The 6,270-nt window shown below is 46.7% G+C and overlaps 1 pseudogene; it reads left to right on the top strand.

Annotated features, from left to right (window-relative positions):
- The first annotated feature begins 1,405 nt into the window (after positions 1-1,405).
- Positions 1,406-5,962, top strand: LOC132213850 (CXXC motif containing zinc binding protein-like; annotated as a pseudogene).
- Positions 5,963-6,270: the final 308 nt, after the last annotated feature.

Raw genomic sequence — 6,270 nt, 5'->3', positions numbered from 1 at the left:
TTGATTTGTCTGTTTTACTCAGATTTTAGATTGGATGCCAGCTATCGGAGTTAGTTTTTGGTCTAATAGTTAATTGGACTTTCTTGGATACAGTGCTCCTCACTTACAAGCCTTTGCCTTGCCTCCCCGTGGAAAAGCAATTCAAGCCCAAAAGTCACTTTTCCGCAGCGAGAAATGCCTCTTTTATATGAGGAAATGGGGCCTAGGTGAGGTGGTCACATTTATTTTGGCCTATTTTTTCCCCTCAGAAACTGCTGTCAACTTAAGAAATATTACCCATTTGGTAATATTTATAACATTTCCCTCTAATCTGGGATAAAAGCAGAAACAAAACAAAGCCATATTCCTAAATAGGAAATATTCGTTTAGCGTGAATGCATTGGAACGAAGCGATCAGAGAAAGGGAGGTGGGACCACTCTGGGGGCACACGCTGGCCCATACCACTGCCCGCCCCTGCAGGTTGCGGCAAGTGCCGCTCATTTGCATTAGTTGTGCTACAGTCCTGCTGGGGGCCTGTCCGCACAGTGAAGGTGACGATGGAAGGCAGCTGGGAGCTTGCATGAAGGCCATGGCGAGTCCGAGGCTTCCCTCGGCTGCTCCGCTGGGCCCACTGCCCGAGAGCCTCTGTGAGGAGATCTAGATGGTGCGCACTGCACTCCTGGAACTGCTGGAGTGGATATGGGCTGGACTCAAAGGATCCCAACCCTTCCTGGAGTTTGGGAAACGCTGCAGTGAGCTTGCAGTGACATCTAAAGGCAGACTCTCTGACTTGTGCTGCACTTCTTAACAGCTTGCTCCTTCCTGCAAACGCTCTAAGCATCTCTTCTGACAAATTTCTCCTAAAATCTGCACAAGGCCATTTCGCCTCAATTCTTTGCTTTGCTTTGCTTTGGGGTGGGGATTCTCCTGCCATCTGGGAGCCTCTCCTGTGTTCCATATCCCATCACGAAGACACTGCTGCAGGGCCTTCTCTGCACATGAGAGCCGGAACAATTCTTCGGCCACGCGTCTTGAGGTCAAACCAGGCTTAAGCTCATAAGCTACACCTCAGGTAGGAGCACCCCCTGCCACATGCTGAGGTCCAGCCTAAGGCACTGGCCTGGGCGCAGTCTCCCTCTTCTAGGCCCCGGGCCTAACAGGATGGCCATTGGTTGTGTGTGCGTCCACGGGCGGGCAGACACTGCCCAGCCACATGCCGCTCTTGGGCCTGGGTATGGCTCCGTTACCAATCTGGACAAGGAAATGTGCGTTTTTACTAGTAATGGTGGGTGCTCACAGGTGAAGTCTGTGCTTTCCTTTGGCTTTAAATAAAATGGCCTTCGTGGCTGGTGTTTGCTTCAGCCGATCAGGTAGCCTTATGTCCTCCCCTCCAGCATTAACCGCAGAGATTTCACCTTTACCGTCATGCAAGGGGCTGCCTTCACACCACCACCTTCCAAGCCTCCTGCTGTGGACAATTCAGCAACCTCCCCTGTCATTTCGAAGGTGACCCTGAGTCAGCGCCTGCAACACGCTGCGCGCTTCGGCTCCCCGCTCCGGTTCTCACACAGTCTGTGGGTCTCACTGTGGCTGTGGACACGGAGAACACAAGGCGCCGGGAACAGGTGTGTGCACGCAGGTGAGCCGGCAATGCGAGAGCCGCGGTGTGTTTCCGTAGCCCCACTGCGGGCTGGAGTTTTTCTTTTCCTTTCTTTCCTTTCTAATGGCCTTGATAACAGGCTCATGAGGGTGAGTGGAATGGTTGGAAGGTAATGACTGGAGTGGTGAAGGTCCTTGCCTTCATCTGCCACCGTGCCCCTGGCAGTGATCCTGGCTTTGGGACTAAAATGTCCTCAGGATGTATTCCTGTGGCAAACACATGTGCTCTTGTGCACTCACGAGCCTTTACCAGCCTTTGAACTGCATGCTTTGTATGTAAATGTTGCTGCTGACCAAGTAAATCCCTTTGGATGAAGTGACAGCATCTTTTCAGCACCCATAGCTGGTGACAGCTGGCGGGGAGACCATGAAAGACTGCACCGTGTTCCTTACCAGCCCTCGTCCAGCCCAGTGCCAGCCACCAGCTGAGCACACCCAGTGCGCCTTCAGGCACCGGCCAGCCACGGGGGCTCGCCGCCAGTGCGGACAGGTCCGATAGGTATTTGTAGGGAGAAGGTATCTGTGCTTCTGGCCTGCCCACGCCTTTAGTTAGGTACATGCTTATTGGATGTGCCCATGGAACCTTTTCATTAACTCTGGTGTGACCCTTTATTAATGCTGCGTGAACCATATTTTGGCATCTGAAACGCAGTGGAAACGCAGCTCTGAAAGCAATGGTTGCCGAAAACCTTTGAAAGAACAACTCAGGGGACCAGAGGCGTGCAGTTCCTTCTTTTGTTGGCGTTTCCTTGTGAGCATCGAACTTGCAATGCGTTCTGTTGTTTTGGATGAAAATTAAAAGCTGTCCTTTTCGGGGGAGGAGTGCCTTCTGGCCGGCGGCCATCGTTAGAGTAAGTACCGAGGAAGGGGCACACCCCACGTGAGAAACCATATTGAGTTAAGGTGGCATTAGCAGCAGGATGGCCCTCGGTGGAATGATTTACTTTCAAATAGCTACCTAACCGAAGGCTCTGTCTATATTTGCTGAAAAAGCAAAATTAAATAATACTTTCAGGGAACAAAAGATATTAACCATTTGAGAGCAACCTGTATGTTAGGTTTTCTTCATAATGTTAGATCCCTAACATACATAATCATCTTTCTAGATATTAAATATTTACTCACATATGAAACAAAAATAACCTGCAAATTAATATACCTCTTCTGAAGATCCACATTGACATAGCGCCCGTTTTATTTGTTACCACTTTTATCTACGATTGCCTTAATCTTGTCAAAAATGAAGAGAGATTTGAGAGACTATTTTCATTTGTGTCTACCTGTCGATGCTCCTTGAGACTGGGAGCTGCGGGAGGGGGGACCGTTTAGCTGTGTCCTGTGTGCATGCGCAGCCCTGACAGGCTTACACTCAGTTGGAGGGACGAGTGTGGTCAGCCGGCCCCTAGCAGCCACGGAGACAAGCCCTTGGAGCTGGAGCCTGACTACAGCAGAGGCCACAGCTAACATCCTGGCAGCTTCCAAAAATAAAGAGAAAAATGTGTGCATACATGTAGAAGTGTGTGAGGGTGTGTGAATGTGTGTGCATTCATGTAGACGTGTGTGAGGGTGTGTGAATGTGTGTGTGCATTCATGTAGAAGTGTGAGGGTGTGTGAATGTGTGTGTGCATACATGTAGACGTGTGTGAGGGTGTGTGAATGTATGTGTGCATACATGTAGAAGTGTGGATGTGTGTGTGCATTCATGTAGACGTGTGTGAGGGTATGTGGATGAGTGTGCATACATGTAGAAGTGTGTGAGGGTGTGTGAATGTATGTGTGCATAATTTTCCTTTTGCGTTTTCAGTGTTTCTTAAATTGACAGAATTTTACTATTAGATAAATGTGACATTATGAGAATATTTTAAGATATTTGAGAACTATATTTTATACCATGATTCAGTTTTACACAAACTGTGGCACTTGAAAATTTACTAAGTTAAAAATGAGAAAATTAATATACAAATGAAAACAGTCATCTTATTTATCTTATATTTTTGATTTCTTAAGAATGTATTAGCAGCAAAACTAATTCTGTGCCTTTTAATGAAAGAGAATTACACAATTTGGAGTTTAACATCTTCATTTCCATGTTTGTCATTATAGCATTCCATGTGTCCTTACATCTGTATCCCTGAGTGAAGGGAGGGGGTCCTGCAGCATCGAGGGAAAGGGTTGGGGATTTTTACAATTACAAATGTAACTGCTAATCTCCCAAAATAGACCATTTGCAAACATCAAATGATGTCTTTTCCTGGAATATGAGAACAATTGCTAAACTCAATACTCCTAGTGAACTACAAAGATGCTAAATAAGCGAGTGAAATAATAAAAAATGCTCCTATAATCAATTAAAGGCAAGCAATCTGCTAATGATAAAACTGAAATCTGTGAAATCTGAGTTGTTGCATTTCTGTTTAAAGCCAAAATGCACATGGGCTTTCAAATATTCAAGTACTTCCACCATTTGTGTGTGTGTGTGTGTGTGTGTGCATCAGGCATGTGTGCGTGCCTGATGAATTATTAATACAGGACTTGTGCTGGGCTCACCAGCTACTCCTGAATCCCTATTAGTAAGTCACAATTTGATGTGTCATAATGACGGGTGAAGGAGTGTCTAATAAGGCTATCATCTATCTATTGGCGAGCACATATTGATATCTGTTTCCTGACCTTTCGTGCATTGGGTAAATTATTTAAAATGGGCTTGTGTTCTTATGTAAGAAGTTGCTTGTTTTTTGGTTTAGCTGTTGTGAGGGGCATGCATGCATGTCTGCATGAGTATGTTTTCATGGGCTATTTGTGTGCCATAATTCTTCTGGTGCTTCTTTATACCACATATTCAAATTCGAATATACACAAACATATATGTACCACATACCTGTATGTGTGGTGTCTGTTTACATTTTTGGTCATGTAGTCATTAAGCACACAGCGTAGACTTAAAGGATGTCAGAACTGACAGCCTGGCATGATGGATGGTGCTGTGCTAGGCTGATTCTTACCAGGTGTGGTGTGATGGGAATTCAAATGCTGTTCAGAGCTCTTATTTGTGTTAGTAAAGTTTTACTTTCTGTCATTTTTGGGGGGAGGCAGGGACTTCTGAACTTAAAATCTTAAACTGTTTTATAAAATGTTTTGAATACATTAAGGAAAACTTTATGGAGGTTTCTTCCAAAATTTATATTTGAGGCATTATCCATTTTTATATCATCCATTCTACAATACACATCCAAACGGTCAACTTATCAGGATAAATATTTTCCAAGATGTACAATTACTGATCCTGCTCTCATTATTCTTGTGGGTATTCAAATGTCCTCACCACCCCCTTACCTGGGCAGAAGTTACCACTGCCTGTCTGTGTCTATGAAAATACCAAGCCGAATTTTTAATGAAAGTTTTATTTAAATATTGTGAGCCAGCCATACGTTTGAAATGATGAGTGCAACATTCTCTGGCCTCCATGCAGACAATGCCTGATGTCTAAACTCAGCCTCATATGTCAGGTTGGCCCCTACAGGGCAATCAGTGCAGAGAGTGGAGAACCGCATGCCTGCTTTGAGTTTGCTCCTCCCAAGCTCATAGGGCTGACACTCGGTACCTGAGGCATCCCTGTGCAGGAACAATGCTGCCACGACAATGAAGTTCCATCATTTCCCATAATCAAATTCAGTATCTTTTGATAAAAAAAGAGCAGTCTTTCCTTTTTGAGCATTTCAAGTAGGAATGACAGCACTAAGTAGGTGAATTTGTGCTCTGCATCATTCCACAAAACTGGACACCCTGCAGGGCGCCCACCATTGGAGATGGGCTGGAAAGCAGGGACCGCAGCCGCCCCGGGCTGAGCCAGCCCCTGTGGGGAAAATTGTGCTGCAGCTCAGAGAAGGTCACTAACCTCCGGCCTGTGCAGGAGGACTCCCAGGGGTACCTGGAGCTGAAATGTGGCCACTGTGGTGAGCTTTCAGAGAAGCAGCAATACATTTGGCCGGTGGACAGTGTGGCACAGAAGGGAGGCCGTGGCAGCGCCTCCCTGGTCCAGAAGTGCAAGCTGTGTGCAAGGGAACACTCCGTTGAGATTCTGAGCAGCACATCAGATCACACAATGTTGAAGACGATGAGAAGTTCAGGACAATAGTAGCGTTTGAGTGCCGGGCCTTGAGCCAGTTGATTTCCAGCCTCGGGCTGGGTTTGCTGCTGAGGGCGTAGAATGGAGGACAATCTTCAGTGAGGTTAATCTGCAGGAGAAGGACTGGACTGACTGATGGAAAGGCCCCGGAGTCTGTGGGAATGTACGAGGTCACCCCCCAGTTTGTGAAGGGCTGAACCCTCTCCTGCTCACTTGCCTCTAAGAACTGAGAAGGGACAACCCAGCAGCAGAGCCCACTGAGGCTGGTCCCTCATCCCTTGTCTCCTGGCAGCTGTCCAAGCCCTCACAGTCTGCATGCCGGGCTGTCAGGTTCCCAAGCCCCATCGATAAAGCCCCTGTGTGTGCTGTACTCATGCACTGAGGTCGAGGCAGGTAGCAGCCACTCCGCCCACAAATAAGAATCCGTATTAGAGATCTTTTACTGTTTCCTGATACCTTTTCCACAATATGGAATCTTACACCTGGTCGCTTTGCAAGCTATGCA

The sequence above is a fragment of the Myotis daubentonii genome, chromosome 12, assembly GCF_963259705.1.
Source record: "Myotis daubentonii chromosome 12, mMyoDau2.1, whole genome shotgun sequence".
NCBI classification, from domain to species: Eukaryota; Metazoa; Chordata; class Mammalia; order Chiroptera; family Vespertilionidae; genus Myotis; species Myotis daubentonii.
Note: the sequence above shows the minus strand (reverse complement) of the source record. Positions and strands in the feature narration are given on the sequence as shown.